General features: G+C 55.0%; 1 long non-coding RNA gene and 1 pseudogene across 1 annotated transcript; both read left to right on the top strand.

Moving 5' to 3' along the window:
• The first annotated feature begins 1,585 nt into the window (after positions 1-1,585).
• Positions 1,586-2,084, top strand: LOC125164691 (ferritin light chain-like; annotated as a pseudogene).
• A 6,266-nt stretch (positions 2,085-8,350) lies between these two features.
• LOC125170679 (uncharacterized) lies at positions 8,351-24,591 on the top strand. The gene is made up of 3 exons (XR_007154075.1): positions 8,351-8,553; positions 20,916-21,038; positions 23,640-24,591. It is a non-coding gene; the product is annotated as an uncharacterized LOC125170679 (long non-coding RNA).
• Positions 24,592-26,149: the final 1,558 nt, after the last annotated feature.

Genomic DNA, 26,149 nt, shown 5'->3' with positions numbered 1-26,149 from the left:
TGCTTAAGGAAAGAAAGCACCAGACCCGGACCCAGGCCCTGAGGCTGGGTGATGGAGCAGAAGAGTTGCCCAACTCTTAGGGTTCGGCAAAGGTTGTGATCTCACGGCTCGTGGGATCGGGCCCTGTGTCGAGTTCCACGCTGCCAGCACAGAGCCTCCTGGGGACTCTCTATCTCCCTCTGTCTCTGCCCCTGCCCTGCCTTGCTTGCTCTCTCAACATAAATAGATAAACTTAAAAAAATAAATAAAATAAAATAAAATAAAATAAATCATTGACGTGTCGTCAAAGGAGCTGTTGAGTTTGGCCGGCACAGGCACACAATAACCCGGACACAAGAAGGAAAAATGGTGGTGACAGGAAACCGGTCGTGGTTGGGGAGAAGACGATTATCTTTTTTTTAAATCCCAGGATAGAAAGAACAAAGAAGCCAATTTGAGTGGGACGGCCTTATAGAACAAATTTATGAAGCTAACTGCCAAGGCGTGGCCCAAGATTCTGGAGTGTGGTAAAGAGTGGGCCCCGCAGTGTTTGTTGAGTGAATTGTGGATGGCGGTAGATTTTGATTAGCTGTGGCTGTCACCCTACAAGTCAGTTAGAGGCCAGGGTCTGACTCCCCATCTTCTAGTTTCTGAGAAGACTGCTATTTCTAGTACCCCAGGTTCATGCGCTCAGGGGTGTGAATTCTGCCAGCTGCAGAATGACCGGTGAGAAGGCGGGCAGAGGATCTTGGATTTAGGCGAGGGTTGTGGTGGTTGGCTGAGCCTCCATCCAAACCCACTCCTAGGGTGCCTTCACGATGCAGAGTATAGTCAGCTGAAAACATTCCTCAGACCTCCTAGAGTTCTAGATGAAGGTCCTATTCCTGCTTCTTCATTATACCTGATGTCAAGTACCACCATATGGGTTTTCTACAGCAATTTCGTATTATTTATAGACCGAAGGGTATCGCCCCAAATTCATATGTTGAAGCTCTAAGCCCCCAACACCTCAGAGTGTAACCTTATTTGGAAATAGGGTCATCGCAGATGTAACTCGTTAAATGGGGTCACACGGGAGTAGAGTGAACCTTAATCCAATATGACCAGTGTCCCTATAAAAAGGGGGACTTTCGAGACAGACACCCACAGGGAGAACGTCACGTGAACGTAAAAGCACACGGCAGACTAATGCATCCCAAGCCAAGGAGCACCAAAGACTGCCAGAAAACCACCGGAAGCTACAAGAGAGGCCTGGAATGGATTCTCCCTCACAGCCCCCAGAGGGAGCCAACCCTTCCAACACCATGCTCTTGGACTCCAGAACTCCAGAACTTGGAGACAATATGCTGTTGAGCCACCCAGCTCTGGTACTTTGTCACAGCAGCCCTAAGAAGCTAATATAGGCAGTGTCCCCAACGGTCCCGCAGATCTGTCTCTTGCTGCAACTGTGTGTGGGATGAACAAACCCAGGGATGCCCCTTCTCCCAGCTTCCAACAACCCTCCAACCTCTTTTCCAGCCACAACCTTTTAGAACATCTTTGCAGCCTTCCCCTGCCTCTGAGACCAGCCCCTCCACCATATTTGGAGCTGAATTCTTTATTGCCAATGAACCAGGAGCTTCCTAGAAGCTCCACCAAGGTGGAGGGCACCATCAACTGCCCGGTCAATCTGCATCTGCAGACCTCCTACACCTACCGCTCTCTGGGCTTCTGCTTCAACCATGACCATGTGGCTCTGGATGCAGGCCACTCCTTCCATGAGGTGGCTGAGGAGACGTGCAAGGGCACCGAGCTCTTGAAGATGTAAAACCAACACACCAGCCGCACCCTCTTCTAGGACCTGCAGAAGCCACCTCAAGACGCATGGACGCCATGGAAGCTATGATGGTCCTGGAGTAGAACCTGACCCACGCTCTTCTGGAGTTGCCTCCCCTGGGTTCTGCTGCACAGACCCCCATCTCTGTGATCCGGAGAACTATTTCCTGGGTGGGGAGGTGAACCTCATCAAGAAGATGGTGACCACCTGTCCCACCTCTGCAGGCTGACCAACCCCCAGCTGGCTGGGTGAGTATCTCTTCAAAAGGCTCACCTTCAAGCATCACTAGGAGCCTCTAGAGCTCAGCAGCCTTTGAGGGGCCCCTCTGCACCCCCTGGTGTCAGGGCTTCTGCCTGAGCCTCTCCCTGAAGCTACTAGGCAGCTTTTAACCCACCCTGGAGCCCTTTCCCAAGCGGGAAACCAAATGGAAACAATAAAGCTTTGGTGGGGGGGCGGGGGGAGGAAGAAACTAATATAGAGCCCTTACCAGCTTTGTGGGCATGGAGGGGCCACTGTGGAAGAGCCAAGGGTGGCTTCCTGACCCCTGACTCATCTACAGCAGTGTGTTCTTAAAGCCAGCGGTGGGGCAGCCCTTTCTGATTCCCGCACTTCTGACGGCAGCAGAGGTAGGAACTGACCTGGAGGGACAGCACTGTGGTGTTGTCAACTGAGTCGTTTCCAGACCCTGCCGAGAGCTTCTTCAGCCTTCCCAACAATTGCGTGAGCACCTAATTCCCTGTAGTGAATTCCTTTCTGCTTGAATTAGCAGGAATGGTTTCCTACAGCTGAATGCTGACTGGTCCTAATTCACTGGACATTTAACACCCTATTACATTTTTGATTTCGCACCGTTGGCATTTGTAAGTTGTAACACAAAGTTGCCAAGGACCTTTGTGACCTTTTTTTTGGTTTGTTTTTTAAATCAAGGTATAGCTGGGGCACTTGGGTGGCTCAGTCAAACATCTGACTCTTGATTTCAGCTCAGGTCATGATCTCACAATTCGTGAATTTGAACCCCATGTCGGGCTCTGCACTGACAGCATGGAGCCTGCTTAGGTTTCTCTCTCTGCCCCTCCCCTGAGCTGTCTCTCTCTCTCTCTCAAAATAGATAAATAAACATTTATTTAAAATTAAAAAATAGGAATGCCTGGGAGGCTCAGTCGGTTAAGCGTCCGGCTTCAGCTCAGGTCGTGATCTCACAGTTCATGAGTGCAAGCCCCATGTCAGGCTCTGTGCTAACAGCTCATTCCATTCCATTCCATTCCATTCCATTCCATGACTTACTCATTCCATTACTGGAAGGCCGTATCTCCCACTCCCCTTCACCCGTTTTCCCCACTCCCTACCCCCCTTCCCTCTGGCAGCCATCGGTTTGCGCTGTGTACTTATGGGTCTGTTTCTGCTACTTGCTTATTTGTTTGTTTTGGTATATAGTTTCCCATATAAGTGAAATCACAGGGTTTTCGTCTTTCTCAGTCTGACCTATTTCGCTTAGCATAATACCCTCTAGGTCCATCCTTGTTGTTGCAAATGGCAAGATTTCATTTCTTTTTCACGGCTCAGTAATATTCCCGTGTGTTTATATACCACAACTTATTCATTCATCTATCAATGGACACTTGCTTGCTTCCGTATCTTGGCCATTGTAAATAATGCTGCCAGGAACATGGGGGTGCCTATACTTTTTCAAATTAGCATTTTTGTTTTCTCTGGGTAAACATCCTGCCCTGGGATTACTCAATCGAATGGTATTTCTTTTTTTTTTTCTTTTTCTCTTTTAACACCTATATTATATTTTTTAAATATAATTTATTGTCCAATTGGTTTCCATACAACACCCAGTGCTCCTCCCAACAGGTGCCCTCTTCAATGCCCATCACCCACTTTCCCCTCTCCCCCACCCCCCAATTTCTTTTTTTTTAATGTTTATTTATTTTCAAGAAAGCGGGAGAGAGAGTGCAAGTGGGGGAGGAGCAGAGAGAGAGAGAGAGAGGGGATCTGAAGCGGGCTCCTTGCTGAGAGCACAGAGCCCAACGCAGGGCTCGAATTCACGAACTGAACTGTGAGATCGTGATCTGAGCCGAAACCAAGAGTCAGACCCTTAACCGACTGAGCCCCCCAGGAGCCCCGGTATTTCTATTTTTAAGTTTTTGAGGAACCTCCATGTTGTATGCCTTTCGAAAGTGATAATTCCCTTTTTTTTTTTCTCCCTGATAGTGAAAAACAGTAAGTGCTCGGTGTAAATCAGGAAAATATCAAATCCAGAAAACAGTCATGAAGTGGGCTAAAAGCACTCAAATCCCCATATTCTCTCAAACATCTAACAGTGCATTTTCACACACGTGTGCAATCACATGCACATGCGTTACTGGGGTGTTCCTCTGCACAGTTCAGGGTGTGATCGGTGTGGCCCAGTTGGTCCCACGGGTTTAAACATTCAAGGCCTACATGATGCTAACAGCAGGAAGAGAGACGGGCCCCGGTGCCGCTCTCTCTGAGGCTCTCGCCACCTTCCTCGCATGTATCCAGGGGACCCCCGGTCGTTACAGGTGTCTCGGGAGGGGGCAGCGTGCAGTCCCATGCAGTGCTACAGCAGGTGCACAGCCCGGGGTAGAAAGACACGAACGTCCAGCAGAAGCTGGTCTCGGTGAGTCAGATCCCAAATTGTGGATCAAGTCCACACCTTCCAAAGCGGCCACAGAGGTAGAAGCTCATATTCTCCCCAGCCCAGGAAAGAGCCCCAAGGGCTCCTCAGTGCAAGCCTGTCCCACGTCCTGGGGGTCAGGGGGGGTCACGGAGGTCTGGGAGGACCGTGCTACACCGCCATTACCCCAGGTGATCCACACAAGAAGTGGGTTATTTCCTTCTCGCGATGAAGCTGGGAAGCTTATCCTCCTTCCTTTCCCAGAGACATGCCTGCCAGTCACTTCCCAGTGACCTTCTGTCCTGGCCTGTCTATGCAGTAGCCTCAGGGACAGACAAAACACAAACTCAGCCCCCAGCAGGGCACTGGGCTACATCCGCACTCTCCACCCCAACGGATACATCATCTAGTTGATCGTGGTAAAATACGCGTTCCATAAAATCGACCATTTTCACCATTTGTAAGTACATAAGTACGTTCTCGGTGTTGTGCAACTACCACCACGATCCACTTCCAGAATTGTTTTCATCATCCCAAGCAGGGACTCTAGACCCATTAAACATTAACTCCGCATTCTCCTCCCCCCCCCCAGTTCCTGACAACCCCCAGTCTACTTTCTGTCTCCATGAATTTGTCTAGTCTAGGAATCTCACAGAAGTGGAGTCACACAGCATGTGTCCTTTGTGTCTGACTTACTTCACTTAGGACAATGTGTTCGAGGTTCGCCCATGTTGCCGGTGGAAGAGAATTCTGCTCTTTTTCACGGCTGAATGATATTGCGGGGTGCGTGTAGGCCACATTTTGTTCCTCCATTCATCCACTGAGGGACCCTTGGGTTGTTTTTGCATTTTGACTATTGTGAATAACCCTGCTGTGAACATCAGTGTACAAGTATCTAAGTATCTAGGGTGTATTATTATTATTATTATTGCCATCCAAATGGGTGTCATAATACACCGGGGACAGCTGTGTGTGAAATGATGTTTTTCAGAAATCGGCTTGATTACAATTCTAACCATTTCTTCACCATGACTTCCTCCTCAGGATCAAAGTCAGGCAATGAACCAAAAGTCTTATCCCTACCAAAGAAAACATAGGAAGCTTGATCTTTTTTTTTTTTTAATTTTTTTTTTCAACGTTTATTTATTTTTGGGACAGAGAGAGACAGAGCATGAACGGGGGAGGGGCAGAGAGAGAGGGAGACACAGAATCGGAAACAGGCTCCAGGCTCTGAGCCATCCGCCCAGAGCCCGACGCGGGGCTCGAACTCCCGGACCGCGAGATCGTGACCTGGCTGAAGTCGGACGCTCAACCGACTGCGCCACCCAGGCGCCCCGGAAGCTTGATTTTTAACTCAGGGGTGATGGCCCTTTTCAGTCCATAATTATCTCCCAACCCATCACCTCTCATCGAGTCAGATCAGTACGAAGTCAGAGCTGGGGGTTAGGGGAAGGTTGGGGGAAGTGTGAGATAAAATTCATAGGATCCCTGGGCTGGAAGGGACTTGCTAAATTGCCACCCAGCCTCTGTTTGCATTCCTCTAGTGACAGAGAACTCATCACTTTACCAAGAGAGCTCATTTGCCCATTTCATCCTTGGGTAGTCTCCACCAACTTAAAAAGTCCTTCTTATGTAGATCTAAACCCTATCTTCCTGAAGGTTCCAATTATACCACCTGACTCTCTTCCTTGATCACCAGAAGCTATAAGACATCTTCCAGGTGCCATGAGTCTCCTGTTCTCTAAGCCGTTCACCCTCCTGGTTGGGATTCCCCTTACCCCTAATTGCACACACGCTCTGGGCACACAGAACTCACCCAGCCCACTCTCATACCCCCCCCCCCTTAACAAGAAGCCCCCTTCACCTCCCAGGACACTTTACTCACACACACTAAGCCGGGGCCTTATTGACCTGTTTCCTCTGGGAGTGCAGGGATTCTCAAGACTGTTTTTGCCACCGTCTGGGGAAAAAAAAAAAAAAAAAAAGCCACTTCCCAGAGTGTTTAATACACATAAAGCACCCATAACTCCCAAGAGAGGGTATGGGAGGAAATAAAAACGGGCTTCAAAATGCAGGAGACAGATTTATAGAGACTGAGTCACACATGGCTGCCATTTAGTGAGCCTTTTAAGATATTTTGGTGCTGGGACACCTCCTGTCCTAGGATCTGTCTCCGGGTCGCTCAAGTCCTTGTCCTGACCTCTGGTGATGGTCTTTCTGATGACAGGGGTAGCCAACTCACTGCTCAGCCGGGCACAGAATTCTCGGCCATGGAACTGGTGGATCTGTCTACAACATACACTGATAGTTTTTCTCTGTTTTTCCTTTCTGCCTTGATGAAAAATCCTTGATGGTTACACACGAGTAACAGAAGCATAAGGTATGTTTCACAATCTCCAAAGTGGATTTCCCATCACTTTGATAGCTCTATCAGCTGGTTTTCTTTTTACCCAGCGATCTGTTGTGGTGCTCTGGAGGGAGAAACTGGGAGACAGAGCAGGGCGGGGAGGGAGGGTTGCAAGCCTTCCCCGACCATGATCTTCCCTATCCAGGGATGGGCTTATGAATGGAACCCATGCTCTTGGTCCAGGACGGAAGGGAATGACCTAAATGGGACGGCGCGTCTGCCATGCCTCGGGTCTGGCATCATAACCCTTAATACGATCTCCCATTTGCGGAGCACTTACTCATACGCTGGCAATTCATCAAGTACTGTTTCTTGCCCCATTCCACAGAGGAGGCAAGTGAAGTTCGTAGATGCTAAATTACTTCCCCAAGCTCCCTCCCACAGCCCCCTTGGGAAACAGCAGAGGTGGTGCTGGGAGTAGTCTGAGTCTGATTCCAGAGTCTCTGCCTGACCCGTCCCCCAAGACTGCAGGTGCCACGCGGCCCTCGTGGCAGCACTGCAAGGCAGGCTTTATTATCCCATTTCACAGAGGAGCAAGGGGAATAGTAGAGAGTAGTGCAGCGGCCAGGCAAAGCCTCCCCCAGAGGTAACTTTTAAGCTGAGACCAGCTGCTGGGGAAGGAGCCAGCTGCGGGAAATTCTGGGGAGAGGGCACTTCTGGCAGAGAGCTGTAAGTGCAAAGGCCCTGAGGCATGAAAAATGTTGAGGACTCTATAGGAAGCCTAATGAGAAAGAAGGAGCATACTGGTGAGAGAAGGGCATTTATGACCACTAGGACAGTGGGGAGAGAGCATCCCGGCAGGGAAACCCTGGATTCAAGCTCTACACCATCACCGCCTCCCGTGTGACAGGACAGGCCCTTCCCCTCTGGGGCCCGGGACCTCCTTTGCACAACCATGGGGTTGGCCTATCAGGGCCCCGGCTTTCTGGAGAGGGAATTTACTTCCTCCTGGTCCCCTGTCCCCTGCCATTCCTACCAGACCCTGGACCTCAGGAACCGGTACTGGTGTCTTCCCCACCTGGGGTTCCCAGAAACATCTCAGAACTCCCTCTCTAGTCCTGGGGCACTGGAGTGGGGAAAGAGGAAGGAAATTCTCACGCACAGCAAGCTCCCAGGGAGTTTGCTCGTGTTCCCAGGCTGACAACTGGCAAGTCTCAGCACTCCGTCCCCCTTCCTCCTCCTCCTCCTCCTCTCCCTGCCTCCCTCTCTCCCGCGCCCCCCCCCCCCTTCTCTGGCTTAATGACTTCCACATGGGCTCTGGCAGCTGGAGCCAAGCCTCCCAGCATTGTCTGAAATCTCCAAATTTAGAAGAAATATGAAAATTGTCAACCACTCCTTCCTTAGGGGGTAAAAGCAACATTCGGCACCGGGGGCAGGTCAAGGCGAGGCGGTCACGTGGCAGGCGCCCGGGCCAATGGGGGGCCCCGGGAGGACTCAGCACCCGCCTCACCCCAACACCAGGCTCGCCTCTTCAGCTCATATAAGGTAAAAGGCAGAGGGCCCCTCTGTGGCCAAGGAGCAGTGGGCAAGGGGCTAAGGGGAGGGGGGCCCAGTGCCAGCCGTTTAAAAATGCCCCGTGGCGGTAAGGGGTGCCAGAGGCCCGGTCAAGTTAGTTGAGAAGCAGTGACGCCCCCAACCGTCCCCTAAATGGGCTGCCCCCCGTGTCCGGGCCACAAGGAGCCACACCTGGACCAGACCCCAGGAGAGGTAAGAGCCAGTGGCAGACATGGCGTCTGCGAATCGGGGGGCATCTGTGGCATCCGCCGCAGGGGCATGCTGTAGCCAGGGGTCTGGTCCTTGCTCTCTCGCTAACCTGCTCTGCGCTTCCACCTTTCCGGGCCTCAGTTTCCCCATCCGTCCAGGGGCTGGACTGGACGATCTCTAAGTGCTCACCCTGCCCTGACCGGATGGGCGGGGTCTGTGGTCCAGTTGGCCCGGAGGGCTCTGTGGCTGTGGTTAAGTGGGGGGTGGGAGCAGAGCGAAAGGTCGGCGTTCGCGTCCTGCCGGCCCTGGGCCCATCTCCCCGGCTTCTCTGGAGACACACACTGCGTCTTCCTTGCTCTGGGAGGTTTGATTTCACAGCTCCAAAAGCCTGGGGCTCCTGGCAAGGAAAGCTGTTTTCAAATAATGGTTTCAAGAAGCAAAGCTGAGGCGAAGCTATGTCAGAGCAGGCTCCAGCAGACCGGCAGAGGGGCGGGGAAGGCCAGGGTGCTGGCTGGGGGCTGGGGACGTGGGCTCCAGCCCCAGTTCTGCCTCTCACTGCCTGGCCCTGTGGCCCTGGGCGGGCACCCTACCCTCTCTGGGCTGCAGTTTCCCATCCGTACCACAAAACCGTGGGACAACAAGGTCTCCGTGCAGGATGTGGCTTCTGGAACCCTACTGCAGCCTAAAGGGCAGCCAGTGCCGGAAGTCCCCCGCCCCCCACCCGAGTCCCTGAGCTGAGAGTCCATGCAGATGCCTGAAGCCCATGGGAGCGTTCAGAGGTTGAGCCTCAAGTGGCAGAAAGGAGCCGAAGGGTCTCTGACTGTAGGTTTGGCCAGGGGAGGGCCAGCCCACAGCCCCGAGGCCTCAGGATGAGCCTGGCCCTGTTGCAGCCTCTGGTGGGGAAGGGCCTGATCTCTGGACCAGGGGGTGCAGGGCCTCGGGGTGCCATGAGGACCGAACACACAGCAGAGGGTTTCAGGAGGGGTGACGCGGTGTGGTGGGGGCCTCGGAGGAAGGCAGCAGACACGCGAGGCAGGGCTGTGCAGGGGCAGAGGCCTGGGATCGGCACCGGAAGGTGTGCAGGCAGTATCGCTCTTCTGAATATGCTCTGACCACATCTGGGGCCCAGAGTGGACACAACCCTCCAACACCAGCCCGCCCACCACCTTCGCTTACCCCACTCTGGTCACATAAGACCTGAGGCCATAATGGTCCCAAAGGAGACTCTGGAATCCAACTTCCTGGGTCCAATCCTGGCTCTTTTACTTCCCAGACGCGTGACCTTGGGCGAGTCACTTGCTATCCCCAAGCCTCAGCTTCCTCCTCTATAAAATGAGTATGGTTCTGACGTCACTTGGTTGTCATGAAGAGAGAGGGACACAGGCACCCAAGAGCAGGGTAAATGGGGCTGGTGCCATGTTACCACCGGACCCTACTCCTCTCGAGGGGCAAGATGACCTTAGCTCTGTTTAGAGAAAAGTGGGAATGAAACTCAGACAGGGAGCGCTCAGAGTTGCTGAAGAGAGAAGGTACAGCAGGTATGAGTTCAAAGGCCAGAGGTTAAGCCGTCGGTGGGGCCCCAGGAATCTGCATTTCAAGCTCCTGGGGGGAGCTCCCACACATGTAGAGTTTTGTGGGTTTTTTAATTTTTTTTAAACATTTATTTACTTTTGAGACAGAGAGAGAACATGAACGGAGGAGGGTCATAGAGAGAGGGAGACACAGAATTCGAAACAGGCTCCAGGCTCTGAGCTGTCCGCACAGAGCCCGACATGGGGCTTGAACTCACAGACCGCGAGATCATGACCTGAGCCGAAGTCGGATGCTTACCGACTGAGCCACCCAGGGGCCCCTGCACATGTAGAGTTTTAAGAATGCTGTGAGGCCAAGCAGCCGGGACCCTCACAAACACAGCTGAGGGAACTGGATCCAATAAGAGAGCACTGCTCTAGGTCATGCAGAGAGCCGATGACAGGGCTAGAACAGAAGCAGCCGGCCTCCCCAATCCCGGACTCCATGGTGGTGGTGCAGATACGACAATTATATTGCGATTGCCATGGTCCAGCCATTACCTAAGGTCTTTACATGAAACAATTCACTAAATCATCACAACAACCCTGTGAGGTAGGCGCGATTATGATCCCCATTGGACAGATGAAGAAACTGAGTCACGGAGGCTAAGTGACTTGCCTAAGGTCACCTAGCTCGCGAATTGTTAAGGCTGGACATGTATTGTGCCAGCTGCCCCAGCTGCTCTCTCCCCCGGGGTCTCCCACCCCCTGCCCTGCCTCTCGGCCACTCCACCCCAGAACTTCCTGCTGACCCTCCAATGTGGGGGTGACCTCGTGAATATACATGAAGGATTTCCTGGGAGGCCAGGTACCAGGCTGAATCACTTGCAGTATCATTTAATCCTCCCAGGATTACCCAGAGGCAGGAATCAGCATCATTTCGTTATCCCTAATTTATAGAGTAGGAAACCGCTGGAGCTCACCCAAGGTCACACAACTAGGAAAGTGGCAGAGGGGATTTGAACCTAGTCCGCAGCTCCAAAATACACGCTCTTGGCTTGCCCACCACAACACCTCGAAGCAGGGAGGAGGGATCCCATTTCAGAGAGGAGATTGGCTAAGACGGTGATCTCGCCAGAACTTGAAGCCAAGTGTTCTAGTTAGTTTCAAAGCCACTGTTTTTTCCTCAGCCCCACGGCTGCCCCAGGATAGAAAGGACTTTGTCCCGACTCGCTAAGAGCCACACTGCAGCTCTCTGGGCAAAATCAGCCCTTTCCCAGAGTGGCCAGTTGTGGGAAAGAGCTGACACACATCGCTCTGGGGAATAGAAAGTTCCAGGTCCAGTGTCACCGCGAACCCTCGGGGCTGTATCTGATTCCCCGTGCGAGCCCTGAGGAGCTAGGGAGATGGTCTCCGAGGTCCTCACCGCTGGGCTATGCCTGAGTCCTGCCTCAACCACTGTCTTCCAAGTGAATAGTCCCCAGGGCACAGGGCCGTGGGGTCGTGCAAAAAACTGTGATGAAGGCTTTTTCTGATGGTTGCTATTATGACTACTTTTGTCCACGTCTCCTGGTGCCTGTGAGCCGGAGTTTCTCTGGAATTTATACCTTGAGAGAGAGATTGCTGGGGTCTGGCCTACATGCCTGGTCAACTTTACAGGAGAGCACTGGCTCATCCTCCAAAGTGGCTGAACCAAGTTGCACTCCTACCAGTTGCATACAAGCATCCCCTGCCTTCACAACACTTAAAATGGTCGGATTTCTTTTTCTTTTCTTTTTTTTTTGGGGGGGGGGGGAATAGGGAGAGCGTGAGCAGGGGAGGGGCAGCGCGAAGCCCGACACAGGGCTCGATCTCACAATCACGGGATCATGACCTGAGCTGAAATCAAGAGGGGAGGCTCGATTGACTGAGCCACCAGGCGCCCCCTAGAGTTTACTTTAAAAAAAAAAAGGATGAAAAAGAAACAAAACTCTGCTCGCTGCTGTCCACATGGGTGTCTAGAAGGCCGCCTTCCATACGCCAAGCCGCAGAGCACCCTGGAGGCCCTGGGGCAGGATGAGCACTGCTCACGCGGCCTTCCCCCGGCCCAGCGGTGTGAGGCGGCTACGCTCCAACCAGAGGCCGCCTGCCCGATCATCTGCAGGAATTTGGGGGAAAGAGCCCACAGGGGCTGCCATCTCCGGACGGCCTGTCTAGACAGGCCCCGCGGGACTTCACCACACATACGAGGGCCACAGAGGCGGCCCCCTCCCCGCTTGCAAAAGAGACTTATTGGCAGCCACGCTTCTGCACCAGAAACCTTTTCTCCAATTCAAAACTCGCCTTAGCGCACAGCATGAATCACCTATTCCCACAGCCCGTGGAGACCAACTTATCCGGGCCCCTTTTGTCCAGATGAGGAAACCGAGGCCAACTCCTGAGCGAAGGGGCTTTCAGAGGTGGGGTGATACTCTGCCCAGGTGAAGAGGGGACTGGGATTGGGCGGGGGGGGGGGGTCAGACGGCTGCCAGAACAGGGCTAAAATACAAGAGGCTGGTGGGGGGTGCCTGGGTGGCACAGTCAGTTAAGCCTCCAACTTCGGCTCAGGTCGTGATCTCACGGTTCATGAGTTCGAGCCCCGCGTCGGGCTCTGTGCTGACAGCTCAGAGCCTGGAGCCTGTTTTGGATTCTGTGTCTCCCTCTCTCTCTCTGCCCCTCCCCCACTCATACTCTGTCTCTCTCTCTCTCTCTCAAAATAAACATTAAAAAAAAGAAAGATGCAAGAGGCTGGTAGTTAAAGGTGCCAAATGGCAGTCAGGCTGCCTGGGTTTGAATTCCAGATCTTTCTCGTAGCATCTGTGTGACAGGGGGCGTGATAAGAATTCCTGTCTCCTCAGATTACTGAGTTGCCTGGATTAAACGGGCTCAAACGCATGAGGCCCTCAGATCAGTGACCGGGCACAGAGCAAGTGGCCGGTAACAAATAACTGCTAAAATGTGCTAGCAGCCGTCCGGCTCGTCCACACAGGGTCTGCTCCAGGACCCCCAGGGCATGCCTGAAACCGCAGGGGGCGCTGAACCCTGTACATATTGTGTTTCTCCTATGCACACCTACCAGTGACAAAGTTTACCTTAGAAGTTAGCCACAGTAAGACGCTAACAATAACTAATAACACAGACCAATTAGAACAACGTCTCGTAATAAAACTTCCTCTCTTTGTGATGATGTGAGAGGAGAAGGTGCCTACCTGATGACACAGGCGCTGTGACACAGCGTTAGGCTGACCTTCTGAGGCGACTTCGGAAGGCGGGTCACCTGCTTCTGCACGGACCGCCATTGAGCGCGGGTAACTGGAACCGTTGTACTCAAGGCCTCCTTCTTTGGGAGGGAGGGAGGCGCCGTAGTGGGCTCCAACTCTTCCTTCCCTCGGGGGGGGATAAACTGCCCTTGTTCTTGCAAAAACACCAACTGCCGCATGCCGAGTCTTCCCAGGCACCCGGCCCTTGGCCCCTCTCTGGGGTCCCAGAGGCTCAGAGAGAGGTAGTCATTTGCCTGAAGTCACACAGCTCGTAAGAGGCCAAGCTGGAGCTCAGACCCAGGTTTGGCTGGCTCCAGGACCCCGTGCCCGTAGCTCCAGCGCCGCCCCACTGAGTCAGTGAGCGAGAGTTGGCCTGCCTGATAGGACCGATTAGGCATTTGGAAAGGGGACCGTTTGAAGCCTGGTGCCTCCTTCTAGATTAAGTATTGTTATGGTGAGGGGATAGATGGAGCTCTCCCTACCCCACACCCATCCTCCCCCCCTCTCCATCCACACACTTGCTCAAGGGCAAAAATGCAAACCTTGGCCAAACCATCCTTCTGGCCAATGAGCACCCCGTAGTGTGGACCGAGTACCCTTGGGGGGGCCCATCAGTCCTGGGTGCCCCTCACCCAACACCACCCAGCAGAGATTTGAGGAGGGGGCAGTGAGCCAGACCAAGGCTGGAAGAAGCAGCCTCACCTCAGCCCTCCCTGAGCACCCGTATGGGCCGCAAGCCTAGGTCCCTTCCTGAATGGCCCTCCTCTGCCCCAAGCCATGCTTCCAGGGAGAAGGAGAAGCCCCAAACTGGGAAACACACTGGCCCCAGTGACCTTAACAGGGACACTGCTCAGCTGCCACTAGCTTCCACCCTGTACCATCTTCCTCCTCCTCCTCCTCCTCCTCCTCCTCCCTCTCCTCCTCCATCTCTTCTTCCTTCTCCTCCCCCCTCCTCTCCTCCTCCTCCTCCTCTTCTTCCTCCTCCTCTTCTTCATTCGGCAAACAAGGATGGGGCTGAAGTGTCCAGAGGGAGGCTGCCGCCTCAGGATGGCATCTGTAACAGCCAGGGCACCACCCCTGGCTGGTCTGCCAGGCTCAGAGGCCACTGGCCTGTCTCCCCGGAGCCTGCCAGACCTCAGGCATGTGACCTGACAACCCCATTGAATCCAGGGGTGTCGGCTGAGATAAGCTGGGGCAAGATGGCGATAAAGGGAAAGAATCAGGCTAGGGCTCGGACCCCAGCTCTGCAGCTAACACACTGGGTTAAGTTCCGCTGTCCCTCCGGGCCCTTTAGGCTGTGATGCTCCATGATTTGGGCTGGAAGGGAGATCGCTTGGGTCATCCCATGGGTGATGGTGGCTGCCTGGACTGTCAGGGAGGGAGAACCTGGAGTAGGGGTGGTCGGAGCAGCATGGCATGCCCTGGATAGACAGCGAAGAGAAGGGAAGGCTTTCCAGGTCGAGAGTTCTGTGTGCGAAGGTATGGAGGCGGGACTAGGAGGGCATTTTCAGAACAGCAAACAAGCGCATTTGACCGGAACGGAGGGTAGGTCTAAAGCCGGGTGAGATCTGAGGCTGGCGAAGTGGGGAAGGTTGGATGGCGAAGCGGCCTTAATAGCCTGCAACCAAAATGCCATTAAGTGGTAGATGTCCTTCTTGGTATCTGTCTCGGGAGGGAGTCCCTTTCTTTATTTAGCCTGCTTGTATCCTTTCCCCAACACCGTCAGGCCAAGAGCCCCAGCGCAGGGGAGAGCCCTGGGAATTCGGCATTAGTGACTCTGAGATATCAAATAATGGGATAGGAGACCTTGGGTGGGATTAGGAGGGGTAGGGAGCCCGAGAGCTGTAGTTGCCATGTTTAAACCTCCGAGGAGCTTTCTAGGGAGCAGACACTTGTTCTTTGTAACCTTAAAGGACAGGACATGCAGTCCCAGAGGGGCAGGTGTCAGTAGGAATATTAGGAAGGAGTCTCCAAGAGTCTGTCCAAAGAGAGATGAGGTGATTGAGCTCCCCATCCCCAGAGGTATGCAAGCTTAGCACGGACACTGTGGAGAGAAATCAAGTTAGAAGAGTCTGAGCCTCGTGGCCTTTCCCACCACCAGCCTGGAACTTCACATCACAGCCCTGGCTGCCTTGGGACCGAACTCCCCTGCTGCCTGGATGTCAGATTCCCAGCTAGGCATGACATCAGTTCTGCCCTGACTTCACAAAGGCCCTCTGGGGACCCTCCTCCCCTCCACTTCCTTTCACCCCACTGCTGCTTTTCGTCCTTCCCAGGGAACCCACCAGGCCTGACCAGGGAGACCTGGAGCCTGCTTGTAAGACTGGGTCTCCAGGGAGCATTCAGCCGATGGCCTTCCACCCCAGCAAGAATGAGGCAGAGGGGGCCCGGGTCCCTGGGAGCTCTGTTCACACGCCCCCAAGAGTCTACATGGAAATTCCAGGAGGGTCACAGGGAAGCTTCCAATTTAGAACAAGACACTTTATTTTTGTCCCTATTTCTTTCCTGTTCCTCTTTTCCCTTAGCAGTGGGTGGGGGTGTCACAGGAGGCTGTGAGAGGAAAGCAAGCCTCTTTGGGCTGAGTCACAGAAAGGCTGGGTGTGCAGAGATGGGCCGTGGGCAGATAGGAAGGGGAACCACACAGGGCAGCCGTGTGGGAAAGAGTAGAGAGAGGCCAGGGCAGAGCCACGGGGACAGCCAGGCCTCGGCAGTGACACCAGAGCTCCGTGAGTTCTGGGTTCAGGCTGGGGTCAGAGAATCAGCCCGGGTTCAGGATGGGGGTTCCCAGGAACCTTGGGCACTGGGTCCCCACCTCAATGGATTATAAAGCTACAGAGTAGTACTGAATCCCTCTCGCTCACTCTGGCGATCCTAGCAGATGCCTAGTCATCATTCCTGGTGTTGAATTTTAAACTCATAGTGTCATTATCCTGTTAGAGTGAAAAGGGACCTAACAAGAGCGTGTTATAGATGTGGAACCTTGAGGCCAACAGCGGGGTGGGGTGGGGGAGGGACTTGCCCAAGATCGCACTGCCAGGGTGGCCGCCTAGCCCGGTGCATCCTTCTTTGCCTCTTCCCTGCCTGTATCCAGAGATGGAAGCTACGATATGGTCCTCAAAGCCAAGGGAAGGGGACAGAAGAGAGGCAGGTGCCCCCCCCAGGACATAACTATCCCCAAGAAGTAGTCAAAAGATGACGGTGTATCTTGAGTTCTAACTGCTCTGCTCAGGAACGCTCTTTTCCTGTCCAGAGATAGTCCCTCACGTTGTCAGCTGCTGCAGACGGGAGGCCTCCTGCAGAGGAAAGAGCCCAAGGCTGGGAGGGGAAGCCCTTGGTTCTATTCTTGGCTCTGCCTCAACCCTCCATATGACCTTGAGCATGACCATGAGTATGAGGTCTTTTCTGGCCTCAGTGTGTTCAGAGCGGGGCTGGACCCAACCAGCTTAAACAGTCAGAGATTCCACCCATGATCTGCCTCAGTCTCCCCTCCTCTCTCCCTGTCTCCATCCATCTAAGCTTTTGCCTGAGCACAGGAAGTCAGCCAGGATGAAAACAGCAACCTGCAGATTCCCCTCTACTGGGAGCAGCATCCTCTACGCCCAAGCTCTGCTGTCCAGCCTCGGAATTCCCAGAGAGGCAAGAAGCTGGAACGGCCCTGAAGATCACCCCAGTGGGGGAATCAGAGACCAGAGAGGTTCAGCATATTGCTCAAGGTTACACAGCAAACCATGTGCAAATGGGAAGTGGGCCCTTGGGTCCCCCGATGCCCAGACCAGTGATCTCTCCACTAACCACGCTGCCCTTTAGAGTAATGGGCATGTTAGCCATCCACACGTGAGCCTGGGATCTATTTACCTTGACACTCCAAACGTCCACACAGTCTCTTTCCCTCTCTGGGATGCAGTTTCTTCTAAAAACAGGGAGATGGGGTAGACCAGATGTTTCTCTAAGGTCTTGCACTCCATCACTGGGGCTCCACCAGGACCCCAGGGCTTTCCAGTGTGGCCACCCCAGCCCTCTCTTCACAGACGATGGAGCTACCCTCTCCCACTCCCCCCAACCGGCCAGGACATCCCACCAAGTCACAGCCCTCACCCAGACTGTCCCACCCTGGACCCCAGGGCTGGGGCTCATCCAGAACTACAGGCTCCTGGCCCAGCTCCCCCTCTGGGGATCTGAATTTTTCTTACCATAAAAGGGCAAGCGTGCCTCTCTCCCCGTCCCTGCTGCCAGCCCCGCTGGGGGAAAGGCTGAGCTATTTTTAGAAAACTCAAGGGTTTGCTCCTGGACTTGAGATGGAGCTTGTCGGAGCCTGCAGCCCGGGGAGCCCCTTCCCCATCTCCCTCGCCCGCCTTCTCTCCCTCTGCCCCTCTTCTCACCCCTCACCCCCTCTTCACTCGCTTTCTTCCTCGCCCTGCCTCTCTCCCTCTTGCCCTTCGGTCAATGACTCCTCCTTCTTCCTCCCCGTCTCCTCTCTCTTCTCCCCCATCTCATACACAGCTCCCCTCCCCCCCCATCCCCTCCTTCAGATCCGGCTTTTGGAAGATGGAGAAAGTAACACATCTTCACCCCCATCCCCTTCTTAAACACTATTTACAACATAAATTCCAAACATCCGCCATCTGGTTCTAGGAAGGGCCAAAAGATATTTAGAAAAGGAAGTCATGATTATTCCATCTTCAAAGCCAAAGGAACTTAAAGGCCCCCTCTCTCCCGCCTCCCTCCCAGGGCCTCTTTGTTAAGATCTAACAGATTAGGATCCCTCCGTGAGTAGAAAGAGCCAGTCCCAGCTGGGCCTCGGACTGCATCACTTTGAGCGGGTTGCTTCTCCTCTCCGTACCTCGGTTTTCCTCATCCGAGCAATGGGCGCGAGACGAGGTTGCCTCCAGCACTAACGTTCTGAGACTTTGAGTCCTGCTGCAGAAAACCCACCTGGCCCAGGTCCCTGTGGCCTGCTCTGGGCTGAGCATAGGGTGGGCTAGCGGGGGAAGCGAGTCAGAGCCAGCGGGGGAGTTCCAGCCTCAACCTTCGGTGCCCTTCTCTCTCGCTCCGTGGAGATCCATGCAGACCGTCCACCTTCCATCACACCGACACTAACACCAAGGGGATGGGCTGGGGTCAAGCCATCCCCCCAGTGGGATACCATGGAGTCCGGTCCCCTCCCCACCACATCACAGTGAGGCCCAGAGAGGGGAAGGCTCTTTCCGCAATCACACCGCGTGTCCACAGGTGACCTGGATTCTAACCGGCTACTCTTCCCATCCAGCACGCTCCAGAAGAAACCAGCATTTGTAGTATCCAGAGAGCGTCGCTCAGAGCCAGCAAACCGGGACCCTGGAGGCCCCCACTTCTTTGCAAAGTGGACAGGGCAGAAGGGAGAACTAATCCCTTTACTACGGTTGGTTGGTTTTAAACAGACAGCACGCTAGGGAGAAGTACAAGAGGCATAACGAAAATGGAAAGCCTCCCTGCTTCTGGAGATGTGCACCTTTGCCGGGGTCCGCACACCTCCGTTTACTCTGCAAATGCTTCTTTGCCCACAGCCCCGTGTCCACCTCAGTGAACACAGGCCTGACGAAACGCCGTGAGACACTCACCCAGGCTGTCGCTCTATAAAAATGGTGCCAGGGATAGTCGGGTCTCACGGGGCAGCCGTGAAAACGCGTGTTGGGCTGGCCGAAGCCCATCCTGAGCCTGACGCTCACCGGCCGTGTGAACTTGAGGGAGCGCTATGACCTCTGCGAGCCTCAGTTTCTCAGTGTGGAAAATGGGAGTGAAAATGGTACGCAACTCCTCTACGTGATTGTGAGAAAGCCAGTGCAAAGCACTTAGCGAGCGTGGGGCGCATCGAAAGCTCTTATGGCTACAGTACAGTGGCTACTGTAACTGTCACTGTGTGTCCCTGCCTTTGTTCTCACTGGAAGGTCACAGTGAATGAGAAGCACGGGGGTCCTCTAGCCCCCAGCCTCCCGGGGCCTGAGCACCAGGCTTGGTATTAGGGGCCAGGCAGGTGGAACCCCCTTCCTCTCCCTCTCTTCCTCCATCACTCTCAGTTCAGCCTCAAACTGCATTCCCAGGGCTTGCTCAAAAGTCCCCAGCAGCAGCCTTCCCTGGGGAGGAAGTAGGGAGCGTGTGAGGCTAGTGAACTCAGCTGGGGTGTCAAGGGGGTGGGAGGGCGCCCTGGGAAACAGAGGCCCGGAGAAGCCGCATCACAGAGGGGACATGGAAAGGGGCCCCACGTGGTGGCTCCCACCCCAGCATCCACATCTTCTGTGGATGCCTCTCTGGACCTTTGCCCCCATCCTTCCTGCTTCCCTCCCTCCCAAGCCTATGCCTCACTGTGGGTCCAGCCCCGGGCTCATAATGGAAATGCAGCCATGTATGTGGGCTCCCTACATGCCAGCAACTGCGCCTGCACTTGACACGGACCTCAGCTGACCTTCACAAACAAGCCTGAGGTCAGGGACCAAGTTCAGAGAGGTGAAGCCACCAGCTCTTGGTCACACAGCTAGAAAGAGCTAGGGGGAGGTTCGGTGCAGACCTGCCTGGCTGCAGGGCCTGGGTTCTCTGTTCTTTGCAAACGTATGGTGGAAATCCCAGGACCCTGGAGTCCAAGGAGGACACAGGCTGCAATCCGTGTACATGCGTGAGGGAGCAAGGAAGGGGAGCTGAGGGCAAGGAAGCCCCTCCAGGGGGACCCGGCTGTGGGCACGGTTTCCTGTGCTTGCGAGGAGCTTCGAGCTCAGCCCTCTCCCACTGTGGTGCCATCTGGCTCCCAGATGTGGCCCACTCCCAGGCCCTCGTGTTTCTTGGAAGTGAGCAAAGCCAGCAGAGGGCACAGCGGCTTTTGCAGTGACCGTAACGATGTGAGCTTTGTTTCAGGGTCATCTAGCAGGCCGCTGCTCAGGCTGGATGGAGCGTGAGCCGCCCTGGGTTCAAGCTTCCTTCTGATTCTTGCCAGTGGATGACGCTGGGCACACTGCAGAGCCACTGAGAACCTCGGTTAAGCGGGGAAGTTACTCCTACCCCTGGCGGAGGTGGTACCTTCAGTTATGGAAAGAAGCACTTTGCAGGGTGAAAGCCTTGTGCGGCTCGAAGCGGTCACGGGCGGCCCCAGGGCTGTCCCCTCGGCCTTGGCCACTGTGGTAACCCAAAGTTTGGACCTACCCCTAAATGGCTGCTTTCTGACGTCTGAGGCCGGAGGTGGAGCCATTGGTCAGAGGATCCTCTGGGAAACTTTCTTCCAGACCCATTGTTTCGCGTTCGGGCCTTAGTGTGCTGGGAAGGGACCGTGGCCCCTGCTGCTCTTGGAGCTTAGAGCCGCTCAGAACACTCCCTTGGAAAGCCGGGCAGGTAAAGTGGGGACAGTGGCTGCCTAGGGACTGAGGAGCAGGCTCTTTGGAGCGTGGAAGATCCTAACAGCCTCAGCCTCAGACTTCTGGGGACCCAGCAGGAGGCCAGGTCCATATTCAGTCCCTCAGAGCCCGGAAGCCCAGTCAGGACCCACGGACGGCAGGGCTCTGGCCACAGGGCTCCCCAGCATCCTTCTGAAAGGCTGTATCTTTGTTTCTTTCAGGCAAGGGCACTGGCCGGTGGGAGCCACTCTTGCAACGCTGACATTGGATGAGCAAGCACCCCAGAGAGGGCCTCCTGAGGACCAGAGAGGAGGGCAGGCGGCAGAGGCCCTGAAAACAGAGCTGTGAGTGCCTCCCCCACGCCTTCCACAGCCCCAGCCCTGCCACTGGGGGCTCCTGCAACAGCCCTGCGCCCCAGGATACCTCCCCATCCCGACCCTCAGAATGACCAGGAAACCAGGCCTTGCACTGGGAAGAGTTGAAGGAAGGCCCTGCTGACGGAGGGGGTGCGGGCCATCAAAGCTGCTACATGTGGGCTGTAGGAGAAAAGAAGTGAAGTCAGAGAAGGGAAAACCAAGCCGGAGGTAGAAATCCACCCCACCCTACGCTCCCTACAAGCTAGCAACGAAAGCCTCTGCGCTACGGCGAACGACAGCCTTAGGGGAGGACAGCAGAATTCCCTGGGAAGGAGTACACAGGGTCGGGCTCTAGAAGCAGACAGACCTGGGCATGGTGAGCCTGGTGATAACCAGCTCACAGGGCCTCGAAAGGGTCTGTGAGGTCAGGCGTGTGCCCGCTGCTGGGCACACGGCGAAGCCCAAGAAACCCGTCATAGCTTTCGTCCCTTCTACCACATTCTTCAACACTCGCCAGCTTTCGTTCCCCGTGGGTGGAGCAGGCAGGGGTGAGGTACCAGCTCTCTAAGGCAGGTAGAGACACGGAGGCAGAGAGAAGCCGAGGCACTCACTCTCAGAGCGGGGTTCTGGCACCGGGTCTCAGGAGGGTTGGAAAAAGTGGACAAAGACCTAATGGCGGGAGAGGGGGAGGCAGGGCTCTGGCAGGGAGTTGACGCTCCAGGACAGGTGACGAGGCCCAGGCCTGGCTTATATAACGCAGCACACCTGTTCACCTCTGCACACGCCCCACGCTCGTTTGTGCGAGCAAATGTGGGCCCCCGCACAGCACACACCCCCGGGCCCTCACTCGCTAGCCAATGAGCGTCAGAGCCCTGGCCTGAACAAATTGGATTAGGAGGGCTGCAGACACCTCTCCCCGCTCCTCCCCCCCTCCCCCCGCCTGCACTGTCCAGCTCCAACACTGAGCAGACCTGCGGGGCGGCCAGCTGCTGTCCCTCGGCCACGCTGACAGTCTGTCCTCCGTCCTGGAGACCTGCCCCTGGGCCTCCAGGAAGAGGGCTGGGGGTCTGAGAGGATGCCGGGATGACGGATGGGCTGGCCCAAGAGCACACAGGATGTCGGTGCTTGTGCAAGGCTCGTCTCTGAGCTGTTCCCAGCAGCCCATCCCCTCCTCCCCTCCCACCTCCCTTCCCAAAGCCTCTCCCGTGATCACTGCCGCCAGGGCCCAGAGCCCCGGCTCCCAGCAGACCCATCCTCGTCAGTCCCACAGCTGGGCAGGCGAGAACTGGTCAGCCTGGGAAAAGATGGCCTGGGGACAAGACACAAGAGAGAGAGAAAAAGGAGCTTATGAACAGAGACAATGCCGATTATAAAGGGGACATCTCAGTGTGTTCTCATGCATCGTTTTGTTCCATCATGAGAGTGGGCCTGGGAGTTGAGAGATTGTGCCCATAGCACAGATGTGACTACTGACGTCTGCTATTCAGGGATTCCACAGTTCCCCTTTCGTTAGCCCTGAGTCTGCTCCAGCCCCGAATGGGTTGCTGGGAACACCAAGGAACGCCTTGGTGTGCCCATCGCTAAACAGGTCAGGCTCCTTTGGGCTTGGCCACTGGACACTGGGGGCCCCCCGGTCTTCTGAGGGAATGGCACCAGTAGATGCCTTTTCCATATGGCACAGGTGAGCGGCTGAATATTACAGCGAGAGCAGCCTTAGCAAGCAGCCCATTCCAAACACAGACCCTGAAGGCCGACAGCCCCAAGTTCAAACCCTGCCTTTCTAGCTGGAGAGCTGTAGTCCAGCTGGCCTCGCCAAGCCTGTTTTCCCTTCTGCGAAATGGAGGTACAGAAGCTCCCCTTCGTGGGACTCACCGTGAGGATTAGTTAGTACTTTCCATACCCTCATTTGACACAGGGAGACACAGAGGTGGGAGAGGGAAAAGGCCTGGCCAAGGTCACAGTGCAAGTTGGGGATTAAGTCGGGACCAGGTAGAAACTCTCTCATCCCACCTCCACCCCTCATCCCAGTATAAATCCTCCCCACGGTGGGGGCGGGGGTGGGGGGTGGGGAGGGGGCTGGCTGGCTCAGTCCGTTAGGTTAAGCTTCTGACTTTGGCTCAGGTCACAATGTCACAGTTCGTGAGTTCGAGCCCTGCCTCAGGCCCTGTGCTGACAGCTCAGAGCCTGGAGCCTGCTTCAGATTCTGTGTCTCCCTCTCTCTCTGCCCCTCCCCCGCTCACGCTCTCTCTCAAAAATGAATAAACATTAAAAAAAAATCCTCCCCACGGGCTCCACCCCAAGTAGCCTAGAGGCCATGACAGGCGGCTAAGCAATAGAGGCAACTATGGAGACATATCCTGGGACCCACCCCGTACCTTCAGCCCTGCCGCAGCCTCGGCAGCACCAGAGGCCCAGGTGCCCAGCAGTGGCCCCCAGCCCTCAGTGGTGGTGGAGGGTGGGGGAGTGCAGTGACAGTGATGGCTCTGGCCCAGAGCAGCCTGCCCATATAAGGGAAGGAGCTGGGGAGGCCTCCTCACTTGGGCCTGGCGAGAAAACCCAGACAGCCACTGTTTATTTTCTCCTTCCCAGCCTCCCCGGAGCTTCCCAAGAAGACAGAGGCTCCCCCGGGCTGGGCTTGGCGACATTTCCTGAAGACAGTAGGGAGCAGTGAGGGGAAATTGGCCCGTTTCTGGGAGCAACGCCGCAGATTGCCAACAGCCGGCACCAGGTAAGAATCCGCCCGCTATGAGTCTAAGGCCACCTGCTCAAGTGTCTCCTTGGACACAGGGGAAAGGGAGCCACAGAGAGGGGAAGCACGTGGGAGAAGTGACCACACCGGTAGAACTCAGGTCTCCCAAATGGCCCGCTGTCTCCTGACTGGGGACCAAGAGTAAGAAGGAGCCTCTGGTGGGGTAAGTGGAATAGGAGGGCTGTCGACCTCCTTCTCATCTGAAGGAGACCAGGAGTCAGGGCCAGCACTGTCTGCCTGCTGGACAAGTAAGAGAGACTCAAGGGAAGAGTTCTTGGGCAAGAGGACACGCTTCCTGCATCTCTGCCCCTCCTCCCAGCCTACCACCTCCTCCTCCAGGAAGTCCTCCCAGCTCCCCGCCTGAGGCGGGAACCTCTTTGTCCTCTAAGACCTTGGCAGTCCTTTCTTAGGCTGTCTCTGGTGCCACTTGGATCTGTGCCCTATTCACCTTGCCAGGGACATTCTTCTTCCATTTTAGCCTGACTGCACTCCTCCAGGGCAAGGACATCAGTCCCACCTCCCCTCGGCACATAGAAGTCACCCTAGGCTTGCTAGATGGGGAGGTGAAATGGTGAGACCCTGTCTCAAACCCAAAGGATTGGTAAATTGGCCACGGGAGGAGACATTCGGCATAGAGGTTAAGATGAGGGAGCCGGGGTTGGCTGTTCTGAGTTAGGAACCCAGCTCAGCTCCTAACTCCGTGGCCTTGGAAAATTCCCTTCTCACAGAGCCTTGGGGATACGAGGGGATTAGCACAATTAAAACAGTCAACAAATGACTGCTCTTATTACAGTCGGCGTCACTGTGATTTTCCTAGCTACAAGGAACAGAAGTACGCAGCCTATAGCCAGAGGAGAAGCAAACAGCTTCCCCCAAAGGCTGCTCATGGAGCCCTGTCCCTGCATCACTTTCTCCCACGGGAACATGGGCCTGCCTCCCATCTACTTCCTGTTTCCATACCCAGGAGGGGGGCTCTCTCGGCCACAATATTCGGAGCCTAATGGGATGTGCGGAAACAGCCCGCGCCTCCCCTGGTTCGAGCCAGGCTTTTGCCCACAGAACCATCTCCTCCCTGTCCCGGTCCCCCGCGTGGAGGTCACAACATACCCCTGCCGGCCTCACCAGCTGTCCTGAAGGTCCAGCGTCACGGGGCGCAGTTCTCCGAGCTGCAGTCACGCAGACGCCCCCTTTCGTATTTTTGCCACGTCTGCAAACCGTCACAATAGTTGTACATTTAACACGAGTCACTGGCAATAGGTACGTACAAATCGCTACCGTTCATGAGAAACTCTAACACTGCTCGTGACGAGGAGACGAAAGTAAGAAAAAGCAGAGCGAGCCCCAGGCGGTGTGATTACCATCCCCCTGGTACGTGGCTTGCAAGGGCCTGGGCCTGAGGCCTGAGACCCGAGGGGAAGACGCAGGGACGCCAAAGGTGGGCAGCTGAAGGCTTCAGAAAGAGTTGTGCAGCAAGGGACGTGGGAGGCTGGCTTTATCAGCTTGGTTCCTGGGGCCCTGGAAAGTTCACTTTGTCGGGACAGCCCCCGGCCCCCAGCTTCTTACTGAAAGCTTCAAGCTGTCAGGCCCGGCACGTTCTCTCGCAGGGCTGGTGGGAGAGTGGCGTGGACAGGCTGTGGGCTGCCCAGGACCCCGAAGGTGGGTTGTTGGAATCATTCCCCAGCTAAATGCAGTTTGGAAAGAGTTCCTACAGGAGAATTCCATATTAAAGAAAGGCATTTCTTTGGCTGGGAATACCTCAAGATGGGGCTGTCCCTCTCAGGAGGCCGTGGGGACTGAGCTGCTCCGAGTGGCAGACCAGAGAGAGAGACTCTTTTGATTCGGGCCAAATTTCAGATTTCTGGTAGAGGCACAGGAGATACTTTTTTTTTTCTTTTTTTTAAGGAAGTGTGTGGTTTTTTGCTCTCTGCTAAGGAGAGGATACCCACCGCCTCCCCTCTTAAGCCTTCAGATATCTCTGAAAGTATACGTCATGCACCACATGTCGCCACATATCAAGGCCACCACAGTAGACATCCAGCAACGCAGGAAGGTCCTCTGGGGGTTCCCCGAGAACTTGGCGGGGCAGGAGGGACCGAGAGAGCTCTGCCTGCTCACTCAGAGGTTCCCACTCAAGCCCGCTCTCAAGAGGAAAACAATTTATCTATGTAGCCATTCATTCATCGACCAAATGGCATTCCCTGGGGCCCGGTATCATGTACAAAGACCACAGCAAGGCCCAAGGACACCCTTAAACCCACAAATGTGGGCGCTCTCCCCGGGGAACTGGATACTAGCCCAGTCAGGCCCAGGTGCTATTTGCAGCCTGACCCCGGATAGCCCAGTCAGGCCC

The sequence above is a fragment of the Prionailurus viverrinus genome, chromosome A1 (assembly GCF_022837055.1).
Source record: "Prionailurus viverrinus isolate Anna chromosome A1, UM_Priviv_1.0, whole genome shotgun sequence".
Lineage (NCBI taxonomy): Eukaryota > Metazoa > Chordata > Mammalia > Carnivora > Felidae > Prionailurus > Prionailurus viverrinus.
The sequence above is the reverse complement of the archived record's forward strand: the minus strand, read 5'-3'. Positions and strand labels throughout refer to the sequence as shown.